Source organism: Orcinus orca, chromosome 18, assembly GCF_937001465.1.
Source record: "Orcinus orca chromosome 18, mOrcOrc1.1, whole genome shotgun sequence".
Lineage (NCBI taxonomy): Eukaryota > Metazoa > Chordata > Mammalia > Artiodactyla > Delphinidae > Orcinus > Orcinus orca.
Window position 1 is genome coordinate 58,071,966 of NC_064576.1, and position 18,121 is coordinate 58,090,086.

Sequence of the window (18,121 nt, forward strand, 5' to 3'; positions counted from 1 at the left end):
GGTAGACAGAAGAATTCAACTATGTCCACAGCAAAATGTTGAGATTTGGCAAAAACAAGTGTTGGATACGATAGTGTTGATTATGATATTCTCTTTCATCATGTTTTAAATACTATCCATTTAAATTTAAAAATTAATTTCTTGATTAATAATATATGCACATGGCTCAAAATTCAAAAGATGCAATGAATTATTTAGTAAAAATATTATCTTCCAACCCTATCCTCTGGCAACCCATTTCCCCTTTATTTTTTTAATAATGGCTGTATTGAGATATGATTCACATACCATAAAACTCACCTTTTAAAAGTGAAATTTAGTGCTTTTAGTATACTGACAGAGTTGGGCAACCATCATACTATGTAATTCCAGGACATTTTCATCACCCCCCAAAAGAAAGCACCAGCAGTTACTCTCCATTTGACCCCCAACCTCCCAAACCCTCAGCCACTATTGTAATTTTTGTCCCTACAGATTTCTTGTTATGGACATATCATATGAATGGAACTGGACAATATGTGGTCTTTAGTGTCTAGCTTCTTTTACTTAGCAGAAGGTTTTTAAGGCTCGTTCATGTTGTAACATGGATGAGTACTTCATTCCTTCCTATGGGAGAATAATAGCCACTCTACAGATACACCACATTTTATTTATCCATTCATTAACAGATAAACATCTGAGTTGTTTCCACCATTTGGATATTATGAATAACGTTGCTGTGGACATTCGTGCACACACTTTGTGTGGACATACATTTGAATTTTTTAATAAAGTAATACATGTGCATCGTTTTAGAAGTCACACGTTACCTCCGGGTTTATAATGAAACACTGGTCTCCTGACACACTCCTTCTCTACCTCTGATTCCTATTCCCCAGAAACAATTATTTTCAACAGTTTAGCTATTTCTTCTGCTACTTCATATTTCTAGAGGCTATGCTTATACTATGTCTTGATTGTTCAGGTTCAATTCTTTTTAAACTTCTTACTTGGGAGCTGAAGATTTGACCCTCTCCCTCCCCCAGTGTGTACACACCAGCCTTCCCACCATCCTCTAAAACAGGTTATAATACCTTTAAACCAACGTGCAGTTTTGACAATGACTATGTAAATACTCATAGCTGAGTTATGTAGAGCAAAATGTTTATATTTCCTTTTTCGTATCTTGCTTTTTTCATTTGTTAGGTTTCTATGTGCACATTAGTAATCCTGTACCAAACTCTCCAACAGAGCTAAAACGCAATTTGAAAAACCAGGAAATGAATCCATTCCTCTCTTTTCCTCCTGGAGAGGTCCTTCCCAGAGTCCTCCATCCTGCTGCCTGGTCCTGCTTTCCAGCTGCCATCTAGAAGCTTCCCTTCACCATCATCCTGGGAATCCCCTTCTCCCTGTGGGTTGGATCTTCTGTTTCTGGACCACAGACCTTCCACTTTCTTGGTCTACTTCCTTGTCTTAACAAGCATATCCTCCAGTAGATTCCTGAGAAAGACTGCATGGGACAGAAGCTTCTTGAGATGTTTTATAGCTGAAAACATACATAGTCTACCTTCATTCTTGGAAGTCCACACCATCATTTTCTTTCAAAATTCTGAAGAAATTGTTCCAGTGTTGTTGTTGAGAGATCTGCTGACCTATGGTTCTGACTTATGGTCCCTTGCATGTCACTTTTTCTTTCTGGAAATATTTAGGGGTTTTACTATATGCCTGACATTCCAAAATTTTATGATATGTCTTAAAGTGGGCCTGTTTCCATCCACTGTGCTAGGGACTCAGTGGTCTCTTAATTTGGAAGTTCAAAGATTTAAGTTCTGATAAGTTTTCTCTCCCTTTTTCTCTCTTATTCCCTTTCCTTACTTTTTTAATGTTCTTTTTCCTTGAGATTAGATTTACTTGGATGTTGGGCTTTCCAAATTGATCTTCTAATTTTCTGCCTCTTGACCTTCCTGTTCTACTGTCAGGGAAGTGTCTTAACCTTTTCTTCAAAACTTCTATTGAACATTTTATTTCTTTTATCATTTTTTAAAATAACTCAAAGCTCTTTCTTTTTCTATGAATCTCCCTTTTTTATAGCAAGGTAGGGGTCAGGATGGGGTTAGGAACGTCTTGTGCTCCTTATATAAGCTTTCTACCAATGCTTCTGTTTGATAGCTCTATCCTGCACCCCTGCCTTCAAAGACACATGGTATCTCAGAGGTCTGAGCTTTGCTGAGAGTCTATGGTGGGCTTTGAATTGCTTCGTGTTGCCTTCCTTCATTACAGGTTTGGGGTCCAGCTTGGGCACTTTCCACAGTCCACCTATTTAATGGCCTCCAACATTCTGCTGACGTTGCTCGTCCACTGTTGCCTCATTTGACATTAGTCTCTCCTGCGAGACTGGGAATCCCATGAGGCCAAGGGCTGTGTTTGTTTTGTTAACTTCTAAATACTATACCTGGCATTTTGAAAAGATGTGTTGAATAAATAAATGAAGAGGACTAAGCTGAGACTTGAAGGATGAGATGGAATGGAAAGGCAGAAATGTACTCTGACCGCAAGGGACTGGCATGTGTGGAAGATCGTAGGTGACAGAAAGCAAGGAACATCTAGAACCTGATACAGCTGAGCACTCCTGCAGTGCAAGGCAGCTGGGGATGGGGGTGGGGTGGGGGGGAGGATGCAAAGAAAGAGGAAAGGCTGGAGAATGCAGCAGAGACCAGGTGGTGGTGGGTCTTTTAGCTGTGTTAAGCACTTTGGGCTTTACCCAGCAAGCAATGGGGAACTCTTTTAGGGTCTGTATTAGTGCGCTAGGGCTGCTGTAACAGAGTGCCAGAGATTGGGTAGTTTAAAATAACAGAAACGTATGGTCTCATAGTTCTGGAGGCTAGAAGTCCGAAATCAAGATGGCAGCAGGGTTGGTTCCTTCTGAGGGCTGTGAGGGACAATCTGTTCCATGCCCTTCTCCCAGCTTCTGGTGGTTGCTGGCAAAATGAAAAAATGGGATTCTTTGTTGAAAAATGATTAAGAATTTTCAGACCCTGAAAGCCAAGTGCAGAGCCCTTCTGAGCACAGGGCCCCACGTGGCAAATGCCACACGCCCACGGAGGAGCCCCCAGTCAAGAATCCTTCCTTGACCATCAATCTAGTCTTTCTTCTCCTCCTAAAACCTACAGTGCTTGTTTATAAGCTACTCTTTACATTGACTGCATGCTACCTTTCTTTGTCAATTAATCTCTATGACTAGCTATCTATGTGTTTGTAGCATCTTTGTTCATTCATCAAGCTTTTATTAGGAACATACTATGTTCCAAGCCCTCAGAAAACAAACCCAAAAGATTCAGTCTCATAAACTCGAGGAGTTCACAATCTGGGAGGTTACCCAACGCACTCACAATTATCATCCCCTGTGACAAACACTGTGATAGAGAGATGCTTAATGTACCAATGACAGGGGAGTGGGGAAGCAGGCAGGAAGGCGTCTTAGAAGATGTGTAGCTGAACCTCCAAAATGCTTAGAAGCTCGTCAGGCAAAGGATGGGAAAGAGAGCGATAAAGGGCGTTTCAGATAGAGGGACCAGCATATGTACAGTGTGGTCATCTCCCAACTAAAATGTCAGCTTCTGGAGGACAGGAATTGCACCCTCTCCTACCACCTAACACAATTCATTGCTCACAGTACAAATTCAATAAATATTTGGTTAGTTGAGAAGGCAAATTGATTCTATGAACAATATGGCATTTAAAGGTTAAACCAAAGAGCAAAGGCAATTAGATGTTTTAAATATACCTCTAAAATTCACTAAGCATGATAGTTCTCCCAGAGAATTTATATATGCGGCTGCCATATAAAGACTGACTTTCACACATGTTTAATGCTAATTTTACTTTCCCTTTCTGATAATGGTGCAATGAAAGCTAATTATAGCTATTATTGCCAGATAGATTATAAAAAGAAGAGGGCTGTTCATAGCTGCAAATTTTATTTTCACAAAATGTCAGGTACATAAAAATGTTATCTCTGCAATATTTCTAAGTATTAAAAAGTTGAATCCAGCACAGTATGTGGTCTATGACCATTTCAGAAGTAGAGCATCTGCACATCTTTGGTTTATAACAACTCCCTATATATTCACTGACATTTAATAACCCATTTGCACTAACAAGAGTCATTAAAACAGATGCAGGCTGAAATGTACGCTACTTACATTCAACTTCAAATGTACGCTACTTACATTCAACTTACACTGGAAATACAATATTTTCTCAACTTTTGTAAATAGATACGCTGCTGCTGCAGCTGAGACCATGTTTGAGACACTCCCAACCACCAAGAATACAAATACAAGGACAATGATTTTTAAATAAGCATATAGAAAACAATAAAAGAAAAAGAGTGTGAATGAGCCTTTTAACAATGCAAACCTAAAAATAATAAAAATTTAAAAACTAATAAGAAAACTCTTTGAGGATGGTACACAGGAAAAGCAAAAGACCTGAAATTAAAAATTTTAGAGACAAATCCTGATTCCAGCATACGCTAACAGATCTTGAGTGAGGCATTTTCCCTTTCCTTAGCTGAACTTACATGTACATTAGAGAAAATACCACCTATATCATAGGGTTACTTTGAAAATTAAACGAGATGATATATGCTAACACACCCAACACCGTGGTCCTAGTTAGTGCCAAATTTTAGTTGAATCTGAATTTTTAAATTGTGATTTATATAAAATACCTAAATATTTCATTATATTGATTCAAATTCATTCCATCAATCAATCTTGTTTTTTAGTAAGATTCAATTGGAATTGATTTTACATCTACTACTGCCCTGAGCTGGGGGCCGTAATGCATCACATTGAATACCTCCAACAAACCCATGATATAAGTGGCATTTACTCTATTCTAAAGTAAAGAAACTGAGGCCCAGATGAAAAGTTTTTGTCTTTTCCGTTTATCTGCAGCTGCAATATGAAAATATTTCTGGTCAAGTTCTCCATTCTTTAAATAGAGAGATGAATCAGCCGCTAGTTCTCTGCGTATTAGGCCAAAGGATAGTCAGTAGAGTTTCAGTGAATTCATATGACACAGTTTCCAGATTTCACTCACTTACTCATTAAGCAAGTATTTACTGTGTACAATGAAGTGCCAAGGAAGACACAAAGCAGACCCAGGTAAAGAGCATCTTAGGAAACATACACAATAGAAAGTAAAACAGTGAAATAGATGACTTTAGATTAGTCTGGTGGCAGAGAAATGGGATGGATGGGAAATGACTGGAAACAGGGAGAAGGGTTAGGAAGCCATGGCTACTGACAAGGTATAAGGCAGTAACTGCCGGGTCTAGACGGTGGCAGTGGGCACCTAAGAGATGTTTCTGAGGCTAACTGTCTATAGAAAATAAATGAGAAGATGAGTCAAGGATGACTTTGAGGTCAGTCAGCTGCGGGAAGAGTGATCTCCTGGATGGAAATGTGGCACTTAGGGAGGAAAAGGATGAACTCCACGTGACCACAATGAGGTTAGGGCCACACGGAAAAGGCTCAGGAGAGCTCACCTGTGCAAAATGCAAGCTGTGTGACTGGAGGGTGAGGCTAGATCAAGGCAGAAGATACAGATCCGAGCCTCATCACCATGGAGATAACTAAAACCATGGGATGGAGTCAACTCTCTAGGAGGGGGAAGCGCTTGGAAGCATGTGAGCAGAAGTTCGAGGACTGACATCTAACATTAAGAGAGGGAGAAAGAAGAAGGGCCAATTTGATCAATTTTGGGCATGTACTGGAATATATTTGGATAATATTATTTTAGCATTCATATTATTTTAAATTAGATGAGCTAATAAAGGACTATATTTTATTCCTGTTTTTCTGTGCCCAGTAAAGGTTAAGTATCAACAAAAGAGAAGGCACATACACTTTCAATTCTGTCCATTCTGAGAAGAATCATATTCAGGGAAAGGAAATCATGGCTGAAAATGAAGTCCCTTCAACCAAATGGGAATATTTAGAATCCATTTCCATTTACACCAACGTGTAACATCTGTTTCCATCAGCGAGACCCTGAAAGTGCCCAGCTTCTGCCTTCAGTGATCCCAACATCCAAATTCATTCACTATTTTCCTCATTCATCCTACTTTCTGCAAGGTGCTCAGCCAGACACTGAGAGGACAGTGATGGATAAGACGGACACACTCTCTGTTCTTGTGTAGTTCATAGTCTAGTCCACAATTCCTATCCTGCCTCTTTGCTTCTAATCCAAAGCAATCAGGATTGAACTTCGGTGACATTTCCCATTGTCCTCTGGCCACGTACTTCTTCTTCTTTATTTTTTTAAATTTATTTATTTATTTTTGGCTGCATTGGATCTTCATTGCTGCGCGCAGGCTTTCTCTAGTTGTGGCGAGTGGGGGCTACTCTTGGTTGCAGTGTGCGGGCTTCTCATTGAGGTGGCTTCTCTTGTTGCGGAGCACAGGCTCTAGGCACGTGGGCTTCAGTAGTTGTGCTGCACGGGCTCAGTTGCTCCACAGCATGTGGGATGTTCCCAGACCAGGGCTCGAACCTGTGTCCCCTGCACTGGCAGGTGGATTCTTAACCACTGTGCCACCAGGGAAGTCCCTGGCCACATACTTTTTACAGATGAAGGCTGAGCGTTTGTTAACCAGCAAGTAGAAGTCTTCTTTTAAATGAATTATAGAGTAGCCAGAAAATGTGACAAATATATGCCCCAGTGGTTACACATTTTAACCTGAGTAGTTTAACTGGAACTTGTGGTTCCTGTTACCACTCCAGAGGGCTGTGTCAGTTGTCAACACAGTGAGGTCTGGGCCTTACAGAGGTCTCCTAGTCCTTTATGACTCCAGTCAGAGGAATGAGAACATGGGAGGGAGAAGAATCCTTTGCCATCTCATCTCCTTTCTCATCTCATTGCTCCTTCCCATGTAAGTCAAAAGAAATGAAGAGTAGGGCTTCCCTGGTGGCGCAGTGGTTGAGAGTCCGCCTGCCAATGCAGGGGACATGGGTTCATGCCGCGGTCCGGGAAGATCCCACATGCCACGAAGCGGCTGGGCCCGTGAGCCGCGGCTGCTGAGCCTGCGCGTCTGGAGCCTGTGCTCCGCAACGGGAGAGGCCACAACAGTGAGAGGTCCGCGTACCACAAAAAACAAAACAAAACAAAACAAACAAACAAAAAAGAAATGAAGGGTAAATGAAAGATAAACAAAAAGATATATATTTTTAAATTAAGAATAAAAAAAGAAATGAATGAGCCAGAATGAATGAACTTCTCCGAAACTACTTCCAGTGGTAGTTTCACTGAAGCTACTGAATTTATAAATTTTCATTTTGTAAGTGTTCAGAGAGAGGAAGCAAAGCTTCAGAGTAAGTATACAACTCTGCCTACTGTAGCAGGTGGCAACAGTGAGCACACAGGGTTGTTTTAATCTCTAAGCCATTTCCCTGCCTATGGTTTGAGTCCATCTCAAATACCTTCAGGGACCAGGCAGGTAACTAAACTGAGCTAAATGAGCCAAGTGTAGGTGGCAGGAACTGACACACACTGGAAAATGTATGTCTTGTCTAAAGGTAGTAGCAGAAGGAAGGCAAATTTGATTGTTCAAGAGAAACCAAAAATCTGATTTTCTTGGGAAATCATCTGATTTTTAAAAATATTGGCAATGAATTTAAAAATATTAAATGTCATATTGGTTACTCTGTAACTGATTCATCCAGAGGTCATTAATTTACAACCTCTGGTCTATGGCAAGTTTGCTGTGTTTGCACAGAAACATGGAACTCATCACAGGTTTACAAACATGATTAACCTTAGCATATGCAATCAGTGCAAAAGACTTAAGAATGCTGAAATAACCTAAAGGAAGAGGCATGCAATTATAATTGAAATGAAAAAAGAGAAAAATTTAAAACTTAAGAATAATAAGAAAATAATGACCATTACTAGTGCATATGGGATGAAGATGTGACAGTAAAGATGATACTGAAAGGTTGTTAACAAATCATGCAAAATGTTGAAACAGGCTTTACCTATGTAATCGTTATCATCATCATCATCAACATTATCATCCGCAAGAAACTAGGGAAAAATCTTTGGTGTGATAAATGTTGGATGTCTAATGTTAATTTAGAGGAAGAAAGCTAAGAATCTGAGTCATAACATACTGTGGCAAATTACTGCTCAAAGTTGTTGCAAGGCGTGGATAAGTCTATTGGTTCAAAGCCTGTTTCATTAAGGCTTGTGTTGAGGTTCCAGGACAGATTCATGCATCCATCCATTCATTCAACGAATATTTATTGAGCACTTACTATGTGCCAGGTACCATCAGAGGCACTGGAGATACAATAGTGCATGAATCAGACAAAAGTTCCTGACCTTCTGGAGTTGACATTCCAGTTAAGAGAGACAGACAATATACAATATAAATAAGTAAATTCTATATTACATACTGATAAGTCTTAGGGGGAAATATTAAATCAGGAAAGGGGAATAGAAGTTTGTTTTTGTGTAGTATGTGTGCATCCTTTTGCAGGGAGAAGGGTGAAGAGGATTTGAAATTCTAAATAAGGGGAACAGGAAAGGCCTTACTGAGAAAGAAACATTTGCATAGACACACGAGGGAGGTGAGGGCTGACAGTGAGTGAGTGGAAGCGGAGCAAGCCTTGAGATATCTGGGGTAAGAAAAGTCCAGGCAGAAGGAAAAAGTGTAAAGGTCCCAAGGGAAAGGTGCATGTGTCACTTTCAAGAGCAACATGATAAATCCAAGAACTAGGGGCAGAGCAGTAGCAGATGAGGTCAGGGCGGCCTGATCACACAGAGGGCTGGCTTTCACCATCAGTGGTACTGGAAGTCATTGCAGGGAAGGTGGTCTAATCAAAGGAGTTACAAGATTTGACATATGTTCTAAAAGGATCCTCTGACTGCTGTCATAATTGAACCAAAAGACAGCAAAGCCAGGGGCAGTGAGACCAGTTGGGAGGCTGTTTCAATAATCTAGGTGAGAGACAATGACGGCTTGGACTAAGGTCTTGGCAGTGGAGACAGCAAGAAGGCATCAGATTCTGTGTATATTTTTACTGTAGCACTGGAAGGATTTGCTGACATTCTTTGCGGCATATGAGAAAATGAAGAGGCAAGGATGACTCCAAGGCCTTTGGCCTGAGCCACTGGAAGGATGAAGCTGGCATTGATTGATGTGGAGAAGACTAGATGAAAGCAGGCTTGGGGGTGGAGAACAGCAAGAGTTCAGTTTTAGACCCATTAAGCCTACTGGGGATCCAATCAGGAGATGCGGCATAGGCAGTTGGATATAGTGTCTGGAGGTCCACACTGTAGGTTTAAATTTGAAGTCATCAGCATATATTTGGTATTTAAAGGTGTGAGATTGGATGAGATAACCTAGAGGGTGAATACAGATAAAGAAGAGAAATGGACCAAGCTCTGAGCTTTGGGGGCACTCTAACATAAAAGGTTAGGGAAATGAAGAGGGACCAGCAAAGCATACTAAGAAGGAACTCTCAGTGAGGTAGGAGATAAATCAGGTGATGGTAATGATTTGGAGGCCTAGGAGGGATAGATCTCAAGTTGGGGAGAAAGCTCAACCTCTGAAAAACCACTGGTGGTCATTTAAGGATGGACAACTATTGGCCACTGGATACAGAAACATGGAGGCCATTAGTAGTCATGTAGGAGCAGTCTGGTGGAGGAGTGGGGCAAAAGTCCCATTGGAGAGCTTCCCTAAAAGAATGGGAGGGAAGAAATTGGAGATAGCAACTATAAACAAATTTCAAAAGATTTATTATAAAGGGAAGAAGAGAAATGTTGTGGAAGCTTGTTCAAGGGGGAAGTGGGCTCAAGAGATTTTTTTTTAAGACAGGAGAAATAACAGTATGTTTCTATGATTCCAGGAATTATCCAGCAGAGAGAAAGATAAAAATAATGCAAGAGACAGGGGGAAGATTAGCTGGGACAATTTTCTCGTATAGATAAGAGAAGATAAGCTCTAGTGAACAGTAGAGGGCTCGGCCTTGGCTAGGAGCAGAGACAGCTCATCTCCAACGATAGGAGAGAGAGCTGAGTAAATGGTCACAGGTGCTGGGAGGTCGGGCTGTGGAAATTCTTCTGATTGCCTCTATATTCACAGTGAAGGATTTGGGGGAAGCTATGGAAGGGTTAAAGAGAAAGCAGAGTGTGTGAAATAACTGTTGAGGAGGTTGGAAGAGTGAATGTTTTAGGGGCAGAGGGTATGTTGGCTGAGCAACATCCCAGGCTAGTGATTACATTTTAAAAATATTTTCCTTTTAATTTCTTAACTTTTCATCTTGAAATCATTTCAGAACTACAAAAGGACGCAAAAATAGTTCAAAGAATTCCCATGTGCCCTTCACTCAACTTCCCCAAATGTTAACATCTTATATAATCACAGTATAACTGTCCATATCAGAAAGTTATCACTGATCCACCACTCTTCAGTAAACTAGACCTTTTTCAAATTTAGCAAACTGTCCTATGAATGTTCTTTTTCTGGAGTAGGATCCAATCCATGATCCCATATTCTATTTAGTTGTGTTGTCTTCTTAGTCTCCTGTAATCTGGGACAGTTCTTCAGTCTGTCTTTCATTACCTTGACACCTTAGAAAAGGCTAGTCATAGAATGTCCCTCAGTTTGGGCTTGTCTGTTTCCTCACAATTTAAATCAGGTACGTAGTTTTGGCAAGAATATCACAAAAGTGATGTGCTGTTTTTAGTGCATCACATCGTGCGGCACGTGATCTCTGCCAGGGTCCTCCTCTGTAAAGGTACTATTTCCTTTATAATTAATAATACAGTGATCATGGATTTTAAAATACAAGCATTCCGTATGGTTTTTCTCCCCACCCCATTCATCTCCACTGGTGCAGGTACTAAGTAAGTGGAGGGTTGATTTAATATTGTAGTTTATCAAGTGAGGACCTCAACCAAGGTATAACTAAAACAGTTGTAGATATCATCAAAGAGAAGGGTTAACTGCCTCAAAAGATTTTCAAAGTAGACCAAGACAATCAGTTACAGAAGAGATGTTTGATAGATTGATTATCAAAGGAGATAAACAGACCTGATTTTAAAGTTTTCCAGGACTGGTTGATTGACACCCAGCTTTACTGGAAATACTTCTGGGGACTTTTGGGAAATACTACTTCAATCCACTTTTGTCATTATAGACTTACATACAAGTGTACTTGAAAACAGCCTTCTGAAATCTAACCTGTTCATAAGTAGGAAAGAGGTTCTAGATTTTCATTCATCCATCCAACAAATACTTATTAGACCAATATCTGGTCCAAAACCTGAATGCTTGGTTTGTGCTACAGGTGATAGAGAAAACAAAAGATGTGTCAAATATCTGATTAAAACATTCCAGAGGCTCCATGAAAAGTCAAAGATTTTCCCAAATGACATTAAAAATATGATTAAATATTCTAAACTTCTGACACAGTAGATATGCCTAATTAAACATTTTTCTTGCAATAGGATCTTGAACTACTCTGTGGCTTCACCTATATACTCTCAAAGAAATGGAGGCCTGGGGTGAGGTGGAAAATCTACCTGACCACAAGTCAAGAGATCCTGGATCAAAATTTGGCTGTTTCAACGTGTGTGGCCAGATGAAGCCGGTATAGCTAGGTGATTAAGAGCACATGCTCTGGAGTTACAAAGGTCTGGGTTCCTAACTTGGTTCCTAGGTTTATTGTCTTTGTGCCTTTGGGCAAAGCTTCTTAATCCCTGTAAGCCTGTTTTTTCATCACAACGGGAAAAGTAAACAGCACTCACAGCCTAGCATGGTTACAAGGTTTACAGGAAGTGATGCATGGAGAGCACTTAGCATAATGACCAATATACAAGATATGAACCAAACGTAAGCCATATTTAATAATTTTTATTATAGTTACTATTATTATTAGTCACCATTCTGTGCTTTGTTTTACATAACTGTAAAATGAGGGGCATCAGCTAGACCAGAATTTCTCAAACATGAATAAATATCTGGAAAAATTATCCCAAACGTCCAAAGTTGTCTTTATTTCTATTACATGAGCAAACATAAAACTTGGCATAAACTGCTAATGCCATCAGAGCCTAAGTATAAATCCAAAATCAGGTTAAATTCAAAACAACAATAACAACAAAACCAAATTAAGTTATTTTAATGAGGATATTCGTGATTTTCTGGAATTAAATTGCCTTGTGAACATGGTGCTTATCCCCCATCGTGCGAGTTCTTCTGTGTTCACCATCCAGGTTGTCTACTGTGTTCTGCTCAGTTCTCCCACTTTGCTTTCTTTGAACAACTGCAGGCTTCAGTGACATCATTTGGCCTTCACTTTGCATGAACTCATGAATTACTTGGAGCTGGTTCTTTTTCATTAGCTCATGAAAATTAAAGGAGGAAGTTGGCCTCAATTCTAGATACATCTCTTAATGCAGATCCCCGTGGATTCCCAGCTCCAAATCTTTCAGTAGCTCTCTGCCTGTCAAAATTCTGACATTTAAGTCTCTCCCAGACTTACATTTGCAGCCTTACCTACCCATCTTCTCTCTAGTCAAACTAGGATACCTTTTGCCATAGACTGTCGGTGTCCCTTCAAAACTCATATGTTAAAACCTAATCCCCAGGGTGATGGTATCTGGAGGTGAGGCCTTTGGGTGGAGCTCCCATGAATGAGATTAGTGCCCTTTTAAAAGAGATGCCAGAGAGCTCCCTTGCCCCTTCCATCATGTAAGGACATGGCAGAAGACAGCCATCTATGGAACAGGAAACGGGCCTCACCAGACATCGAATCTGCTGGTGCCTTGAACTTAGACTTCCCAGCTCCCAGAACTGTGAGAAATAAATGTTTATTAGGCACCAGTCTATGGTAATTTTGTTATAGCAGCCAGAACAGACAAAGACACTTGCAAAATATTCTTTTAGAATTTGCTGAGATTTTCTTTATGGCCAAGTAAGCATCAATCTTGGTCAATATTTCTTGTGTACTGAAGAGTCTGTGTGTTCTCTGGTTATTGGATACAGTTATCTATATACGTCTATCAGATCAAACTTATCAATTGGGTTATTCAAATTTTCTATATCCTTAGTACTCTTTTGTTTTCTTGATCTCTTAGTTACTGAGAGACATGTTTTTAAAAAATCCCCATTTTAGAAATGAATGTATCAATAACATCTCCTTGTAATTTTGTCCATTTTTGTTTCATGTATTTAGAAGTTACGTGGTTAGGTGCAGACAGTCTCATGTTGGCATGTCATCTTGATGAATCATTTCCTTGCATCCTTAAAAAATAAGTCCATGAGAGCCTACTTTGTCCAATATTCGTATATTTCTTGCCCAGCATTACGGTCAACTTCCTTGACACTTCACTGGCTAAGGTGTAGATTTTCTAGCTCCAGAGGATGGGTTGCAGTTTTGAGGCTCTCAACTTTATTCAAGGTGTTTTGATTCAGTTCTCTGCCCACTGGAGACTAGAGAGCTCATCTTTACTTCCTGTGTCAGTGGTACAATCCCGGTGCCTGGCCCCTAAAACTCCACGTTGGATACCCCTGTGGAGTACCATGGCTTCACCTCGACCTTACTTCACTGCCATTAAATTTTTTTGTATCAACACCTGCGATCTCCCTTTCTGTTCATCTCATACATATTTTATCTTACATTTCTATGTATTTGAGGTGGGTAGAAGGCTGTCCACATCGGCACTAATAGCCACATAGACTGAAAGTCCTATCAGTGATTTCTAACCAACGAAACAAACCACACATGCTCAAGCATGAAATAACGTTATGAATATATATATATATATATATATAATTTTTGGGAAGGGCACAAGTTCTATTTCAGTTTAATTTAGCAACAAAGAAAGTCACTGTTATATGTAATTATAATAATAATGGTCAGGAGTGTAGCCTTTTCTTTATACTATTAGATTCTGGAATTATCACTGGGAAAAAATGATAGTTGACATTTATTGAGCATTTTCAATACTCCAAGCACTGTATTAAAGCACTTTGAGGACATTCTCATTTACTTTTCACAACAGTTCTATGTAGGGTAGGCGCCATTACTGTCCCAATTTTACAGATGTGGACATTAATAGTTAGAGGGTTGAGAAACTTGACCAAAGTCTTACAACTAGTAAATGGTGGAGACAGTACTCAAACCATGCCTGTTTGGTTTTAGGGCCCAAACATGTAACCACTTTATGTCTCATCTTAAATAGTGAGGTAGACAAACTGGGTACATTAGGTATCTATACTATACAAAGACTCCCTTCAAAATCACCACGGGGAATAATAAATACTAAAATGTAAAAATAGGCAAGAGGCTAGAATAAGCCATTTATAATAGAAAACATTCAGCAATAAACAGAGGAAAAGATGTTTAAGCTCATTAATAATCAAATGCTAGTTAAAATAAGATGTTATTTCCCACCTATTAGAATAGCAAAGCTTAAAAAATTGACTAATTCCCAGGATCAGTTAGAATGAAGGGAAATAAACACTCTTACACACAGCTGATAGGTGCTTAAATCAGGATTTCTAGAAGAAAAATAGGGGGACTTCCCTGGTGGCACAGTGGTTAAGAATCCACCTGCCAATGCAGGGGACACGGGTTTGAGCCCTGGTCCGGGAAGATCCCACATGCTGCGGAGCAACTAAGCCCGTGCACCACAACTACTGAGCCTGTGCTCTAGAGTCCGAGTGCCACAACTACTGAGCCCACGCGCCTAGAGCCCCTGCTCCATAACAAGAGAAGCCACCACAATAAGAAGCCCGCGCACCGCAACAAAGAGTAGACCCCACTCGCCGCAACTAGAGAAAGTCCGCGCGCAGCAACGAAGACCCAATGCAGCCAAAAATAAATACATAAATAAGAACCTTGAGAATATTTAAAAAAACAAACAAAAAAACCCACTCTGAATCAAGTCTAGTCCTCAAGTGTGGGTCTAAAAATCACAGCTGCTCTAATTCATTACAGCTCGTCTTACACTACAAGATTAGCAAAACCGGCCATTCTGGTTCCTAACTAACTAATTCCTACTAAGCAAATGGTGACAAGCCGGATTTGTTATACTTGTGGTTCCACTTTCAGTCACTGTGGTCTATCAGCTTAGCTCCTCACTGATCCCATAAGTCCCTTTTCCATTCACTGGGGACATCAAGTGCCTCACAACCATGTACTGAGGAGAAGCAGAGAGTGAGTGTGAGGATGAGATGCTTTTCTCCTCCCAAAAGGGATCACCTGGGCAAAGTGATATGAGAAGGTACAACTCCTCTGGATGCAAATCCTTTTCCATGGAGTCTGGGTTTGGGAAGTGGGTGTTGGGGAAGAAGGGAATGGTCTGGTTTCCTTAGCTCCTACTGAAAGAAGGGGTTACTAGAGGTATCTCCTTATGGGTCTGATTCGGATGGGTGGGTAGTGTGGGGTTCGTGGGTGCAAGGAAGGTACCCCACCAGCAATGGCATGCGAGGTCTCCATGATTCAGGATGAGGTACCATCTGATGAAAAGCAGGAGCACAGACTTACTCTCATGCTATTTGGTGGTTTGCATGCAAATCTCTTGTAGTTACCGAACCTCTTCTTTAAAGCAAGTCTTAAGCAGAGCCATATTAATATGTCAAACAGATAAAAGGGTAGTTGCTCTGCTTGGAACTGCAGTGGAGGGAAGAGCAAAGCCCCATGATCTGTCTTCCCCATGGCTCCTGAACAGAGCTGAACACCGTATCTCTTCCATTGGAGGGTATTACCTCACCTGGAATAACTGGCAGAGGAAATGAAGGAACAGGGTGAGAAAAGAAACAGTGTCCTGGGATTTACTAAGTTCAATCCTGATAAACTCTCCAACATCAAAACATAAGGGTGGGGGGGATTGAGATTGTTGTAACTCTTGAAGAACTGTCAAGAGCATACTAAACTCACTGTGTGACACTGAAACAAAAGTGATGGTTCTGTTAGTCCGGTTGTGGTGTAAGAAATGTGAGTTCTTCACCAACATGGAGAATATAAAGCACCATGACATGTGCAGGCAACCTGTGCTCTTCCCCACCTGCCATCCCCAGGCCTCATTACACTTAGGACTGTCAGCATAAAGCAGAGTAAGTTTGAAAAGCAAATCCACCATATTTACTGTTTAAGAGCATGAACTGCTATTTGCCTTAGAATGAAGAGTAAGTCATTACAAAGCATTTCTGCTTACCTATGGTTCTACATGCTAGAGGTCTCTTTTTTTTTTTTTTTTTTTTTTTTTTTTGCGGTACGCGGGCCTCTCACTGTTGCAGCCTCTCCCATTGCAGAGCACAGGCTCCGGACGCGCAGGCTCAGCAGCCATGGCTCATGGGCCCAGCCGCTCCGCGGCACGTGGGATCCTCCCGGACCGGGGCACGAACCCGTGTCCCCTGCATCGGCAGACGGACTCTCAACCACGGCGCCACCAGGGAAGCCCTAGAGGTCTTTTTTGAGGACTGAACGGAAGGCACGCAGCGCCTCCACCTCCTGGCACATGCTCCTTGTAAGTTTAGGGCTAAATCCTAGCTGGTCCCAAGGACTCAGTAGATTATTCTCCCAAAGTCCAGTGAGCACTTTAGAAAAAACCTGAGAAAAATTATATACTTTCAGAACATCTTTCCCTCTAGCAATTCTGAGCAGGGACACACTGCAGCCTTTTGGCCTTTTCCACTTTTGTTTGGCTCACCAGCTGGCCTGGAGGACACCGAGAACAAAGCGGCTTTCATCCTTGGGTCACAGGTTGAAATTCATCATGGATTCGGTCCAGCTCAGTCAATGCTGACAGCAGCTCACGGACTCAACTCACGTAAATGACACAGGTCAAGGTCTCTTTACTCACATCACTGCACTTGGACATTTTCAGGCATGAGCTGTCCCATGGCTCCTCTGCGGCCCAGAGGGGTATAAGGACCAGTGACAGAATGTAGGGACCTGCCCTGGAGCATGCGCTGCATTTGTTCACAAGTTGAGAGGTGCAGACCTCTTTCACCAACATATCAGAGACGTTAGCAAACCAAGTGTGATACTTTATGGATAAATGCCCAGGATTCACCCTTCAACCCTCCAAATACTTTGGTTAACATCAACTATAATCACATAAAGCAGGGACAACGCAGATAGGAAATCTGAGCTATTTGTTTTTAACAGTTAGCATCTAATGAGGACTCACCTGTACCCAGCAGAACCTAAGTCCTTGACCTAGATTCTCTCTCTAAATCCTCACAACATCCTGAGTCAGGTACCATTTTACCCCAGTTTTACAGGTGAAGAAACCACAGGAGCTTTAATAGGTTGAGTAGCTGGTCCAAGGGCACAGAGCTATCAAGTAGCGGCCAGGGATTTGAACCCAGCCGAGCTGAGCTATGCTGCCTTGGATTGACATATGATGCAGGTAATAGAATTTTCAGTTAACGTGAGAACTGTGGAGTAAGATAAAACATAAAATCCACACTTAGACCAGTGCCTTCCACATGGTAAGTAACCACCATTGACATTTCATCACTCACAGCATGAAAGGCAATGTTGCTTAGTCAACCTAACATTAAGGAAACAAGTATTATCTACCCTTTTTTGGTGAAGGTCACAATCATACAATATACACAGATATCTAGTATCAGCTGAGCGCAGACAGTCTAAAACAATCACTGAAACTAAGGAAATACAGAACTGTTCCTAAGTGTTCGGGGTACTGTGAATACATAACAGTATTCTATCCAAGCAACATAATAAAAAAATGTTAAAAAAATTAAAAAACCTCAAGTAGTCATAATTATAAAGACTGAAAAGATTTAAATTTTCATTTTAATGTCTAAAATTATAAAGCCTCAAATGAATCATTACATGTTGTTTTAATAAAGTTTAAAGTTTAGCACCTAGCAAAGAGCCTTACACACAGGTTCCAATAAATCATTCTGGAATGAATGGCTGAATTCATGAATATGCTTTTATAACAGATAGACATTGTTCTTTCACTATGTCTGGGAATTTTTCTTAATTCTATGATGCAGGTTGCATGACCTTTCCTTATTAATAATGATTTTTCTGAAAAAAATCCCAGGACTATCATCATGAAAGACAAAAAGGAAAAACTAAATAAC